At 44.4% G+C, this 15,624-nt stretch overlaps 1 pseudogene; it reads left to right on the forward strand.

The window, feature by feature from the left end:
• The first annotated feature begins 6,141 nt into the window (after window positions 1-6,141).
• LOC119272136 lies at window positions 6,142-13,835 on the forward strand (annotated as a pseudogene).
• The last annotated feature ends 1,789 nt before the right edge of the window (window positions 13,836-15,624 follow it).

Raw genomic sequence — 15,624 nt, forward strand, 5'->3', positions numbered from 1 at the left:
AACTTCTTGGGGAGATTGTTCCTTGGTATGTGACTCCTCCATTGGTCCAATTAGTTTTTGTTCTAGTGCTTTATTCATTGCAAATTGGTGCTGCCTAGGTGACCATGTTCTTGAGCTTGCATGTCAAATTTATATGGTTCCAAGTAGTTTTGATGCATGATATAGGCTCTAGGCACTTGTAGGAGTAGTTGCTATCAATTTTATTGAGTTTGGCTTACTTTTATTTTGAAGTTACTAAAAATTTCAGAATTTTTCAGAAAATAATGAAGAGACTTTTGAGGGGCTCATCGAGCCGAAGCTCAAAGGAAAAGGCACAGAAGCCCAAGTATAATTTGCCTCGCACCACGGAGGTTCGGTTGTGTGAATGGCCTTCCGATGAATTCTTGAGAGCAGCCGGGATTTATGATGATTTTTATGAATTGGCTGAGAATGCAGGCCTCACCGCTTTCCTCCACGACCAACGCGATCAGTATCTCTTACTCACAAATATCTTTGTGCAAAACTTTCATTTCCATTCTAGGAGCTCACCACCTACGGTGGAGTTTTATTTATATGATGAGCATAAGGAGATGTCACTTTATGATTTTTGTCAGGTTTGTTTGGTCCCTTTCGAGGGCACGACAGAGGAACCACATCGCAGCGATGTGGATGGGTTTATTGGCACCATCACTGTAGGGGAAACAAGGAAGGTTTCCGATGCACGAATCACTAGCATACATTTTCCTATTTTACGCTACTTTGCAATATTTTCTAGTCATTGCTTAATTGGTCGCGGAAACTGTGGAAACCTTAGTGTTCTTGATATTATTATTTTGTTCCATGGTTTATTTAGTGATAACTTTGTTAGTATGGGCGGTATTATTGCTAAACGGTTAAGTCTGAACCGTACAAAGGGCCCCATCTTTGGAGGCATCTATGCTTCACGCCTAGTTGCACATTTTAACATACCCATTAGGCATTATGAGAAGGAAGAAAAATTGCTGCCTCGTGTCTATTTAGATTATAAGAGTATGGTGGCACACGATTTTAGTGTTAAGAATAGGGAAGGGGAACTTAAATACAAATTGTTCTTTGATAAACATCATCCTTAGGGTATGTTTGGGACTGCTCTACTTCTTAAAATTCAACTCTTCTCCGGAAAACACAAGCCAAATAGGGATAGCTCCAAGATATGCTGCTCCGCAAAAAACTAGAATCTGGGGCGCAACTCCTAGTTTTTTATGAAGCTCTTCAGGGGGTGCTCCAAAAAACTCTAGAAGCTGGAGTTGGGTGAAAATTACCCACCACTGCCACCAGTAAGTGGATACCCCTTCATTTCTCCGCCCTCAACCAATCAAATAGATCCTTTCCACCAAATTTCCCATTCTTGAAGCTGGAGCTAGATGGAAGCCAAACATTCTCTTTGGTAGTGCTACAACTTCAGCTTGAAACTGCTCCAAAGAAAATTTAGTGAAGCGAAGCTGATTTTGGCGAAGCAGAGCAGTCCCATACAAGCCCTTAGACTATTACCCTGCCTGCTCCTTCCTTGTTTGATTTATCTGCAGGCCAGTACCTTGTTCCGTTAGAGGCTATTCACGCCTATCGGAACCCTACATCAGCCACAGAGCCAGAGCCGGAACCACAAGTTGATCCTCCACGACAGTCTAATTACCATTGGGATCCGGAAATGATTGCCAACCAGTGGCAGTCAGAGTCTTCTTCATCGCAGGATGACCCCAACTATTATTATGGATATCCGCCAGGCCAGCCATGGCCATAGACCAACTTAGACCAAAAGCCTAAGCTTGGGGGAGTACGTATTTCTCACCGACATTATATTCATGTTCACACACTCATTGCTAGATGTCGGTGCTCATACTTTTTCATTGTATCATCCATGCTAGTTTATTTCCTTTTTATGCTTTCTTCTTGTGTGTTTAATAAACCTTAAGAAAAAACCAAAAAAAATAGTTGTAGCTTTTAGCTAGTTTAATTTCCATGCTTGTAGTAGTAATTAAAAAGAAAACCCAAAAAGATTTCCTGTTCTTCTTTTTGCTTGTTGGGAGCTTTCCCGTGTATATAGTTTTATTTCTTTTCTTTGGGGGTCGATAGGAGAAGACCATGATTAAATAGTTGAAGTGGCTCTTATATGCATTATTGTTGATCTGACAAAAGAGCCCATATTGCCTTGTCTTCTCCTGTTTATTGAATGCTTGCAGATTCCAGCTTATCCAATGCACGTGCACAATTATTATTATTCACATCATTCGGTCGTGCAAGTGAAAGGCAATTATGACAATATATGATGGATTGACTGAGATGAGAAAGGCTGGTATGAACTCGACCTCTTTTGTTTTTGTAAGTATGATTAGTTCATCGTTCCTGATTTAGCCTATTATGAATAAACATGTTTGCAATGACAACTAGAGATCATAGTTTCTTGTGCCATGCTTGATTAGCTATGAGTTATAATGGTTTACCTTGCGTGCCAACATGCTATTAAAATGGTTGTGATGTGGTATGATAGGGTGGTATCCTCCTCTGAATGATTTAAGTGACTTGACTTGGTGCATGTTCACGCATGTAGTTGAAACAAAATCAACATAGCCTTCACGATATTTATGTTCATGGTGGATTATATCCTAATCATGCTTGCATTCGGTGTTGATTAATTTTAATGCATGTTCATGACTGTTGTCGCTCTGTAGCTGGTCGCTTCCCAGTATTTTGCTAGCCTTCACCTGTACTACGCGGGAATACTTCTTGTGCATCCAACTCTATAAACCCCAAAGTTATTCCATATGAGTCCACCATACCTACCTATATACGGTATCAACCTGCCGTTCCAAGTAAATTTGTATGTGCCAAACTCTAAACCTTCAAATAAATATCCTATTTTGTATGCTCGAATATCTCATGTATCAACTAGGGATGTCCATATCTTCCATGTTAGGCGGGTTATTCTCAAGAGGAGTGGACTCCGCTCCTCAGTCACGAGAAAGTGGCTGGTCACCGAGATGCCCAGTCCCATGCTTTATGCAAACTAAATCAAAATAATTGCAAACAAAACTCCCCCTGGGACTCTTGTTAGTTGGAGGCACTTGTTGTTTTGAGCAAGCCATGGATTGATGCTTGTTGGTGGAAGGGGGAGTATAAACTTTACCATTCTGTTTGGGAACCGCCTATAATGTGTGTAGCATGGAAGATATTGCCATCTCTTGGTTGTTATGTTGACAATGAAAGTATACTGTGCAAAATATTATTCACCTCTATTTCAAAACCGAGCTCTGGCACCTCTACAAATCCCTACTTCCCTCTGCGAAGGGCCTATCTATTTACTTTTATGTTGAGTCATCACCCTCTTATTAAAAAGCACCAGTTGGAGAGCACCGCTGTCATTTGCATTCATTACTGTTAGTTTACATTGAGTATGACTTGACTGGATCTCTTTTACCATGAATTACAATGTCTAGTCAGTCCTTGATCTTTAAAGGTGCTCTGCATTTATGTTTTGCGGTCTCAGAAAGGGCTAGCGAGATACCATCTTGTTATATCATATTATGATTGTTTTGAGAAAGTGTTGTCATCCGAGATTTATTATTATTTCTTGTTAGTTGATTATGCCATTGATATGAGTAAACTTGAGACCTAAGCGTTATTGTGAATGTGGTTAGTCATAATCTTTGCTGAAAACTTGAATGCTGGCTTTACATATTTACAACAACAAGAGAAAACAGAGTTTGTAAAAGTTTTTCTTTATCTCTTTCGGTTTATCAACTGAATTGCTTGAGGACAAGCAAGGGTTTAAGCTTGGGGGAGTTGATACGTCTCCGTCATATCTACTTTTCCAAACACTTTTGCCCTTGTTTTGGACTCTAACTTGCATGATTTGAATGGAACTAACCCGGACTAATGCTGTTTTCAGCAGAATTACCATGGTGTTATTTATGTGCAGAAACAAAAGTTCTCGGAATGACCTGAAACTTCACGGAACATCTATTCGGAAAATATAAAAAATCCTTGCAAAAGATGAAGACCAGGGGGCCCACCACCTGTCCACGAGGGTGGGGGCGCGCCTTCGCCCCTAGGGCACGCCCCCTACCCCGTGGGCCCCATGGAGCTCCTCCGACCTCAACCCCAACTCTATATATTTGCTTTCGGGGAGAAAAAAATCAGAGAGAAGGATTCATCACGTTTTACGATACGGAGCCGCGCCAAGCCCTAAAGCCTCTCGGGAGGGCTGATCTAGAGTCCGTCGGGGCTCCGGAGAGGGGAATCCGTCGCCATCGTCATCATCAACCATCCTCCATCACCAATTTCATGATGCTCACCGCCGTGCGTGAGTAATTCCATCGTAGGCTTGCTGGACGGTGACGGGTTGGATGGGATCTATCATGTAATCAAGTTAGTTTTGTTAGGGTTTGATCCCTAGTATCCACTATGTTCTGAGATTGATGTTGCTATGACTTTGCTATGCTTAATGCTTGTCACTAGGGCCCGAGTGCCATGATTTCAGATCTGAACCTATTATGTTTTCATCAATATATGAGAGTTCTTGATCCTATCTTGCAAGTCTATAGTCACCTATTATGTGTTATGATCCGTTAACCCCGAAGTGACAATAATCGGGATACTTACCGATGATGACCGTAGTTTGAGGAGTTTATGTATTCACTATGTGCTAATGCTTTGTTCCGGTACTCTATTAAAAGGAGGCCTTAATATCCCTTAGTTTCCATTAGGACCCCGCTGTCACGGGAGGGTAGGACAAAAGATGTCATGCATGTTCTTCTCCATAAGCACGTATGACTATATTAGGAATACATGCCTACATTACATTGATGAATTGGAGCTAGTTCTGTGTCACCCTAGGTTATGACTGTTACATGATGAACCGCATCCAGCATAATTCTCCATCACTGATCCATTGCCTACGAGCTTTCCATATATTGTTCTTCGCTTATTTACTTTTCCGTTGCTATTGCTATCATCACTACAAAATACCAAAAACATTACTTTTGCTACGGTTACCTTTTGCTATCATTACCACTACTATCATATTACTTTGCTACTAAATGCCTTGCTGCAGATATTAAGTTTCCAGGTGTGGTTGAATTGACAACTCAGCTGCTAATACTTGAGAATATTCTTTGGCTCCCCTTGTGTCGAATCAATAAATTTGGGTTCAATACTCTACCCTCGAAAACTGTTGTGATCCCCTATACTTGTGGGTTATCATCCTCTTGCCATGGAACAAGATTTCTCCTCAAATCCCTCTCTCCTTGTCTTGTTGTTTTGTCTCTAGGTTTTTGGGGAGATGCATGTTGTTGTTGAGATTTTTGGACGAATCTTTGCAAGAGTAGGATGTAGGAGAGTGGTAATGCATAGAGATGCTATTTGGTATGTTGCTACTTGGTAGTGTTGATCAACCGTAGTACCGCTCCATTGGCACAAATTTTCTCAGATCAGTTTTTTGTTTCGGATCTGAACCCGAGCGGTACTATCGCAACTCCCATGTGGTACTACCGCTCCGGCCATGTTCACCTCGTACGGTACTACCACTCCTCAGTAGAGGTACTACCGCGTGAGGCGCGGAAGTAAAATTTTACTTCCGCTCCATGCACGGTACTACCATGCCATCCCGGCGCGGTACTACCGCAACTGGAACAACAGTAAAAGTTTAGTTCCGCACACTTGTGCGGTACTACCATTGAGTTCGAACCTTCCCTATAGAAACTACCCAATGTTGTTTCTACTTGTTTCATTTGTTTTGCTGTGGTCTTTGCATTGATCCTTCTCGCTTCTCTTGCATGTTCTTATGTTGTGTGTCATAGGTGGTGGCTCCGGTTCCAATGTCCGTCGTTCGAACCCCGTTCACGACACGAGCTCGAAGCGTCTGCGCAACCAAGATGAGGCTCCAGAGGGATCCAATGCCCCCAACGCAAAACCAAGTCAACCGCAACCAAGACCAAGGAGCCGACAATATGCATGGATGAGATGCCACTAGATGAGTTTATCGCTCGAAGGAAGATCAACCCCTATGTGAATCCCCATGCAAACTTCAGAGGGAATGAGTTGTTCTGGACCAAGCAACAGAATCTTATCTATCTGGATGTGATCAAGGCCAAGCAGAACATCTACGTGGACGTGCACTGGATTGACATGCATCATATGAGGCAGGATAAGCACCATGCCTATTTTGGTGAGGCTTTGGACCTAGTGGACCAGTTTGGCATTGATGACTTGATCACGTTCCACCTGGACTTTGACCCTGAGATTGTGGCTCAGTTCTCTGCCTCGGTCCACTTCCATACTGATGAGGAACATACCTTGACGTGGATGACAAATGGACAACAACTGACCCCCAAGTGGAAGGACTTCATGGATCTGCTACAGGTTCGTGATGAGGGGCTCAACAAGCCCATTGGTGTTCGCCCTCATGCCAACTCTGAGTCCGCCAACAAGAACAAGCTTCAGCCATACTATGTTGAGAAGCAGCTTCCCAGTGGCAAGAAGGCGTGGGTGCTGAACCCATTCCTTGACATCATGTATCGGATCTTCCGCAACACCTTCTTCCCATGTATTGGTGACAAGGATAAGGTACATGCCTATCTCATGGATATGATGCTCATCTGTGAGGAGGCGCGTCGTGTTAGACGCAACCACTTGATGTCTCACATATCATGTAGTGTGAGCTACGGTTTGCGGTGTTCAACCGTAAGGTACCCATCTATGGTCCTTACTTGTTTCACCTGATCTCGAAGACTTGGGAAAAGCTCTATCCCAATGTTGAGTTTGAGGCCCCCGACTGGACCCGTCATGAGCCCATCAAGCTCCGCGTCAAGCCTCAGTGGGCTAACACCACTACCCGTGCTGAGGCAGCGGCTGCTCAGATGGACGTTGATGAGGATGAGCTTGAGGAGGAGGAAGCGGATGAGGACAACTCTGCTGGGTATGCTCCTCCCTCTACTGAGCCCTCATGGGCTAAGAAGCTGAAGGCCAAGATGAAGACCTTGTTCTGTATGCAAGCTAAGGGGAAGTACAGGATCCATGTTGCTTCCAAGGAGAGTTGCTGCCATGACAAGAGGATCTTGAGGACATTTGGCGAGGAGATATCCAGTGGGTCCGAGAAGCACATCACTCTAGAGGTAGAATGGATGAAGAAGTAGGGCTACCAGTGGACTGAGTCTAAGGAGAAGACCATCCCCGCTGCCGAGGCCAACGAGGACCGTGACGAGTGATTGCTCCAGCTTGAGCTACCACCTGTGTCATAGGTGTCCTCTCTGCCTTTTTGGTGTTTTGATGCCAAAGGGGGAGAGAGTGTAGGGATTTGCGAGTTGTGTGTCATGTTTGCTTGTGTCGTGTTTGCTTTCGTTCTGTTGGACCTCGTTTGCTTTGGTTTGGTTTGTCGTGAGTCGTGTTCCCATGCACTCTATCGTATCTTATTATCTTTCCTGCTTAGTAGCCTATGAGCTTATGCTATCTTGTGCTAGTTAACTTATGCTCTTATGTATTATCTTGCCTCTCTATTAGTATTAGTTACTCCATTGCAAGATTTGCCTCGTCTATAAAATATAGGGGGAGTGTTGATCCTAGTATGTGTGCCGTGCAGTCCAAAGCACATCTCCAGAGTGCACACATGTAGGGGGAGCCCGTCTATATTTTATAGATGTTGGGTTTGCCTATGCTTTACTTTATGTGCAAATCCCATATTGTTATCAATCCACCAAAAAGGGGGAGATTGTAAGGGCATATTTATCCCTTAGTAGTTTTGGTGATTGATGACAATGCTTTTGCGGACTAATCGTGTGCATTGAGCATTTCAGATATATCATGTCTAGGCACAAGACGATTTGGTGCCCCTCGAAGACTATAGAAGACGACGTTTCTCTATGTTTCTTTTCGGTGGATTTGAGTCGTAGGAAAGCCATACTATTAAGAGGGGGTCCACGTTGGAAAGTTTTGGGTGGAATAAACACATACACGTCTGTTCCTTTTGCACCACCTTTCCTTTGGCTCTTTGGAGCATCTTTGTTTCTCCGTATCTCTACAAAAGGAAAGACTTCTAGTGTTGCTGAACTGGGGCATGCGGTGGTACCGCAGGCCCCTGCGGTAGTACCGGCCTTGGGCGCGATAGTACCGCAAGTGCTCACGGTAGTACTGCTTCTCGGTTGCGGTAGTACCATGGCCTCAGGTATGGCTCAGCAGCACGAGCGGAAGAAGGGGCGGATGCAATTTTTTTACATCCGCACCCTACGCGGTAGTACCGCTCCTGGCTTGCGGTACTACTATGTCGGATTTTTGCATAGATCTAAACTCAGCGGAAGTTGCCACAGATGTATTTTTATATGTCCATGCCTTCCCAATCTAGACTATCCCTGCCTTGCGGTAGTACCGCAAGGGGGAGCAGTTGTACCGCACCAGCGGTTCTACCGCCCTCTGCTTCAACGCATCAGGGCTGTTTTGAATACTGCTGCGTGGGCGGCAGTACCGCAGTGCCTCGCAATAGTACCGTGGGCCCTGACGGTAGTACCGCATCTCCAGTGCGGTAGTACCATGCGTCGCAGGCTGAGTTGGTGGATAACGGTTGGATTTGTTCCTCCACTATAAAAGGGGAGTCTTCTTCTCCGAGTTGACTTACCTCTTCCACCCCAAGCTCCATTGTTGCTCTAAGCTCCATTTCCGCCCGATCTCTCTCGCTAGCCAATCAAACTTGTTGATCTCCTTGGGATTGGTTGGGAAGGCCTCAATCTACACATCCACCAAGAGAAATTTGATCCCCCCCATTAATCCCTCGCGGATCTTGTTACTCGTGGGTGTTTGAGCACCCTAGATGGTTGAGGTCATCGTGGAGCCATACTTCATTGTGGTGAAGCTTTGTGGTGTTGTTGGGAGCCTCCAATTAAGTTGTGGGGATTGCCCCAACCTTGTTTGTAAAGGTTCGGTCGCCTCCTTCAATCACGGCATCTCGGATTGTGTGAGGGCGTGAGGAGAATACGGTGGCCCTAGTGGCTTCTTGGGGAGCACTGTGCCTCCACACCGCTCCAACGGAGACGTACTTCCTCTCAATGGGAAGGAACTTCGGTAACACATCCTCGTCTTCACCGGCTCCACTCTTGGTTATCTCATCCCTTTACTCGTGCAAGCTTATCTTGTGTCACATCCCTTGCTTGCTTGTGTACTTATTGTTGTTGCATCATATAGGTTGCTCACCTAGTTGCATATCTAGACAACCTAGTTTGATGCAAAGTTTAAATTGGTATAGAAAAGATAAAAATTGTTAGTTGCCTATTCACCCCCCTCTAGTCAACTATATCGATCCTTTCACATGTGCACCCCGGCAATGACATCGCCTGTGTCATCGCCTTCTTTAAAGCCGTCCTCTTTCCTTTCATGTTGTGCCGCTTATCTCTGCTCGCAGTACGGAGTCTTCAGAATTTGCTACTATGTGTACCGATGTCTGATTTCTTCCGTTCGTTGTTGTTTTTGCTCCAGATTTTCGTGATGGAAAATCAGTAGTAATTCTTTAACCTTTTGCAAAAGCAATGCCAACACGTCGATCTCGATGGGTGTGAACTACCTAGTACCTACCCAAGAGGGACTGTTGCACTTGACGTGGAGAGATGGGGACCATATGGTTGGTTATTTCCCTACTAGTACCTAGGAGTTCGCGGTGTCGTGTGTTGACGTATAATGTGTTGCCTAGTCTCTTCCATCAGATCGGTCTTTTGGTTGCATTGGCTAGAGCATGCACTTCTACATGGTATCAGAGCCAAGAGGTCTTGAGTTCAAGACCCGTCTGACACAATTAAATTGCAGCCCACTTTCGGTCCATATTTAGGCCCGAGGAAGCCACACGTGAGGGGGGGGGGGTGTTGATGTATAATGTGCTGCCTAGTCTCTTCCATCAGATCAATATTTTGATTGCATTGGCTAGAGCATGCACTTCTATACCATGGATCAGTTGCCAGTGATTAGGCACCGGTACTCTTGTTTCTGCTCCTCCTCCTAGTCACTGCCCCGCCCGAAGATGCCACCGTGCTCACCTGCCGTGACTTCCCTGACGGGTTTATCTTCGGCGCAGGCACCTCGGCCTACGAGGTACCGCCTCTCCCTCCCTATACATTTGTTGCATGAAGCCAAGTGAGCATACCTTAATTAGGTGGAAGTGGCGGCTACAGAAGATGGAAGGAAACCTAGCATCTGGGACACCTTCACTCATCAAGGTCAATTCAGATTACCATATTTTTATCATATATCTACAGAAGATGGAGTAATTCTTCTTATCAACGCTATTCATCCATAAGACATTTAAACATCCGGAAAACATATCTTGTTAATTTTTGAAAATTGTAATGTGCTGATGATGACAGGTTATTCTGCCGACAAGTGTACCGAGGATGTTGCAGCGGATCAGTATCATCATTACAAAGTTAGTGTCAACAGCTAGCACGAATTACTCTGCTTACAAAAGAAATGGGGTTTTTTAAAACAAAACAAAGTGGGATGAGGCACATGCATGTTAACTAACTAAACAAATTTTTCTATCAAAAAACTGAACAAATTTAATTTCTCTTCTCACATTAGGATGATGTGAAGTTTATGCAGGACCTGGGTCTAGATGCGTACAGATTCTCCATCTCATGGCCGTGGCTTATCCCAGGTACTTAGGACACATAGATAGAGTAGTCAGTGTAGTAGTACACCTCTGAACTGTGACTGACACTGAACTGTGTAGATGGAAGAGGAGAAATGAATCTGAAGGGCTTGGAGTACTACAACAACTTGATAGATGAACTGATACAACATGGTAAAGACCAATTTCTCTACCTGCACTTAATAGCCTTTGCTCGATCTTGATTAAGCATCACTGACTGAAACATGCTCTGCAGGCATACAACCTCATGTCACCATCTACCATTTCGATCTCCCTCAGTCCCTTCAGGATGAGTACAACGGGCTGCTCAGCCCCAGATTCATGTAACTCCAGAATGAAGAATTTAAGGTTCAAACTTTTTTAGACCCTCTTCGCTCTTAATCTGAATATGTTGCCATATGTCCAGAGACGATTATACCATGTACGTGGACACCTGCTTCAAAAGATTTGGAGGTCTAGAGCCCCCCACAAGCTCAAAATCTTCGTCTGGCGCCTATTCAGAGGGCACCTCAATACCAAGTGCAACCTGTTCCACAAGATGATCTCCATCGACGCTGCCTGTCCACGCTGTAGCAGCCCCTCCGAGGACACCTCCCACCTATTCCTTGGTTGTCCGCATGCGACTCGGACTTGGGAAAGGCTGGGATTAACTCCCACTACCAAGTCTCAAGACCTTTGGCTGCTCCAACCTCCTGATGCCCTGGATGGCCATATGTGGCCTGAAGTTCTTCTCATGGTCTTGTGGAAAATTTGGGACTCTATAAACGCTGTTGTATTCCCTAATGAAGTTCACTCTCCCCTAGTCACTATTAGGAATATCTGTAATGCCTTTGAGGTCTGCCTGAACAGATTCCGCGACCCAGCTGACAAGGCAACAACCAACTCATGGCTGCTTTTCCTTACCTCACGGCTTCCCGTGACCCTGTAATCTTGCTTGGCCCTTGCTGGCTTTTGAGTAATATACATACAGGTGGGGATCCTCTCCCCCGGTGATTCCTCAAAAAAAAATGCTTTGGGGACAGGGTGAAGCACTGGGTCACCATTAACAAGCCCAATGTCGAAACTCTAGGTGGCTTTGACAGCGGCACTTGGCCACCGCAGTGTTGTTCTCATCCTTTCGGCAGAAACTGTACCGGAGGGAACTCCATGACGGAGCCGTATATAGCTGCTCACCACCTCCTCCTAGCACATGCGTCGACGGTGTCCCTGTATAGAAACAAGTACCAAGTATGTCATATCAGTATCTTCCCTATTATATGATAGTAGTTGACACCAATGATTATCAATTTATCATGACCATGCAATGCAATGCTCGTGTGTAGGCAAGTCAAAAGGGGCATATAGGAATTACTATCTTGACCGGGTGGTATGCTCTTGCTACCAATGCATCCCAGGATGCTGTTGCTGCAATAAGGATGAATGACTTTCACATTGGATGGTTAGTGCTAGTAGCTAGTACCGACTCTAGTTCCTTGAAAGTTGTTACCAACATGGACTTCAAAGCACAATTTTTATCATTAATTTGCAGAGAGAGATAGTAAGAGCTCGTGCTCTCTTTGGATAGGTTCATGCATCCTTTGGTGTATCGGGACTACCCACCGGTAATGAAAATAAGGGTTGGTGCACGGTTGCCGAATGTGACGGTGGAGCAGTCGAAGAAACTCTCCAGGTCATTCGACTTCATCGGCTTGAACCACTATGCTATTTTTCCCATGGTGGCCGACGGGACCGCCTTCAATCTGAAGCAGAGGGACTACTTCGCCGACAGAGGAGTTGCAAGTAACTAAACTAAGCAGCTGCTAATTATAAGGCTACTCTACTCATACAATGCCATTCGGCCTTACTTATACTGTGCAAACCTTTCTTGCTTGATTCAGATCCAACGAAATACATCCTAGAGGTAAACACCAAAGCAAAGTATCTCTTCAGCAATCACAGCACACATCAGCTGTGTTACGGTAATTTTTTCCTTCATCTCATTCTCAATCCTAAGATGTAATTTTATTGATGTAACATGTGCAGGGCCAGAATGAGTATGCTCCTTGGGCTCTAGGGGAGCAGTTGGAGCACGTAAAACTCAAGTATGGAAACCCTGCAATCATTATCCATGAAAGTGGTAGGAAAACTAAAATTAAAAAACAATCTTGCTTGGTGCATATATTGCCCTGTTTTCTGGAGATGAGCCGACACTGAATACTTGCCAGTGTCATGTGAACTGAAAAACGAAACATGCTGACCTCTGTACAACAAAATCAAAGAAATGAAGGATCTTTTGCTTGACGATTCACGATAGAGAGACTCCCCCAAAACCTCAGGCAAGATCGAATACGATGACGATAACAGATCAAAGATTCTGCAAAATTACTTGGAAGTTCTCTACCTGTCCATAAGGTGAGTTCATCTAAAACGGATTTTCAGAACATGGGGGCAATGGAGGACTTTATTTTGAACTGCTCCAAAAGGTGCTTAGAAGATCTGAAAAACAATTTTTTTTACATGAATACGCATGCATGTGGTCTAAAATACCTATAAAATTTCGTTCAATAATACATTGTATTACATGCTGCACAAAAAAGACAAAATTTCGGCCGAAAAACAACAAAAAACAAGCCCCTAATTTTCATGTATTTTGTATTTTTTTATCTTTTACATGTAAGCATGTATATTAGTGAAATTTTGGCCCGATATACTGCATTGCTATACGTTCATGCACACAAAAATTTGAAATTCTTTAGTCATAAAAATCTGGTTTTTTGAACTTCAAAATAAAGTGCTCCATTGCACCCATTCTCATATGTCAATTTTCAGAGTTGATCTTCCTATACATAAATGCCAACCAGTGCCATACCCAAGTAGTAAAAGAATAGCGTATGAATTAAGATGAAACTCTTGGGTTCGAGGAACAGAGAAAGAATTGACTTGGGATCATGTCATTCTTGATCTCGATTAGCTTCCGAGAGAGCTATTTACTGGTTGCAAGAAGGGATCAAATGTGCAGGGATACTTTGTGTGGTCGTTCGTTGATGTGTTCGAGTTCCTATTCGGCAACCGCATGCACTTCGGGTTGTGCGGTGTCGATATGAACACGGCGGGGAGGAAGAGGTACGCAAGGAACTCTGCCCGCTGGTACTCTGGCTTCCTCAATGGCAGTGAGCTGCGGTCGGTGTCGCCATTGAGCAAAGCCTACAGGGCCGCATGATGTATGTGGCTTCGTTGGCGATGACACTAGAGTCTGTTTTATTTCATTTTGTAGCTGGTTGCATAAGAAACCTGCTCATAGCATACAATACACCAGCAACATGGGTCAAAAGTGAAGGCCTGTGTATGCATGCAAAGCATGGTTACGGCCTACAGCGAACAGCCCAACAAAACTGCAAAGCATGGTTATAGTCTACAGCGAACAGCCCAACAGAACTACAACGTTTTGTTGGATTATGGATGGGCTTAGGCCCATATAAGACAATAATCCCTGGTTAATCTCTAAGGCCCATGCACGTGTACGACAAGTGGTGGGAAATATGGGAAGTCTAGTACCATACTGCTACATTAAGAAGAGTGAGACCTCTTTATAAGGGTTGCTCCATCACTTGCTATTGGTAGCTTGGGAATAGGAGCTGTACACACCTCCTCCTCCTCCTCCTCCTCCTCCGCATGCCACTCCACGCCACGGCACGACGCGCGCGCACCGCGGGTTGCGGGAATGAGCGGACAAAATGGTTGATAACCGTTCTGTATTGGACCAGGCCCATGAGATACAATGCATCGCTAAGGAGCTGGAGCTCCTGAAGTGTGAGTTACCAGACAAGTTTGTTGCGGGTTGCATTATTGCAAAACTCCCTCCTAGATGGAGGAACTTTGCTACTTCTCTCAAGCACTTGAGACGTGAATTCTCTATTGAGGATGTCATCGGTCATCTAAGAGTTGAATAGAACTCGAGAGCAGATGACTCACATGTGAAAGGGGCAGAGGGTTCTTCTAGTGCCAATGTGGTCTAGAAGAACTTCCACAAGTTCAAGGGAAAGAACTTTGTCCAACAGAATACTACCTTCAAGAAGAAGGGTAAGAAGAAAGATAAGAAGAGAGATGGCTGCTTCACTTGTGGTTTAGAGGAACATTGGGCAAACAAGTGGCCAAACAAGCATAAGAAGCTAGGACAGGATGCCAAGTCTGTCAATGTCACTCTGAGCAACCATGATGGGGCATCTGGGTACGGTAATCTTTTTACCGTACTTTTAGTTTTTCAATCCACCGATTGGTGGGTTGACACTGGGGCCAATATTCATGTGTGTGCTGATGTGTCTTTGTTTTCTTCTTACCAGGTCACACGAGATTGTTCCGTCCTGATGGGGAACGGCTCGCATGCTTCTGTTCATGGTGTTGGCACGGTAGATCTGAAGTTTACTTCGGAAAAGACCGTGCAACTGAAGAATGTACAGCATGTCCCCGCCATCAAGAAGAATCTCGTTAGTGGTTCCCTCCTATGTAAAGAAGGGTTTAAGTGAGTATTTGAGTCTAACAAAGTAGTCGTATCTCGTTATGGACTATTTGTTGGAAAAAGATATGATTGTGGTGGTTTGTTCCGCCTTTACATGGAGGATTTCTGTAATAAAGTCGTGAACCAAATTCATTCCAATGTGAACGAATGTGAGGTTTGGCATTCACATCTTTGTCACATAAATTTTGGTTGTGTGATGCGGCTAGCTAAGATGAATCTATTCCCGAGTTTCACTTTAGCCAAAGGCTCTAAGTGCCATGCGTGTGTGCAAGCAAAGCAACCTCGTAAGCCTCACAATCCTGCGAAGGAGAGACACCTGGCACCACTAGAGCTCATGCATTCAGATCTCTGTGAGATGAATGGTGTGTTGAATAAAGGTGGAAAGAAATACTTCGTGATTTTGATTGATGATTCCACTAGATCTGTTATGTGTATTTGTTAAATACAAAGGATGAGGCTCTACACTACTTTAAAATCTATAAGGTTGAAGTTG

Source organism: Triticum dicoccoides, chromosome 3A, assembly GCF_002162155.2.
Source record: "Triticum dicoccoides isolate Atlit2015 ecotype Zavitan chromosome 3A, WEW_v2.0, whole genome shotgun sequence".
NCBI classification, from domain to species: Eukaryota; Viridiplantae; Streptophyta; class Magnoliopsida; order Poales; family Poaceae; genus Triticum; species Triticum dicoccoides.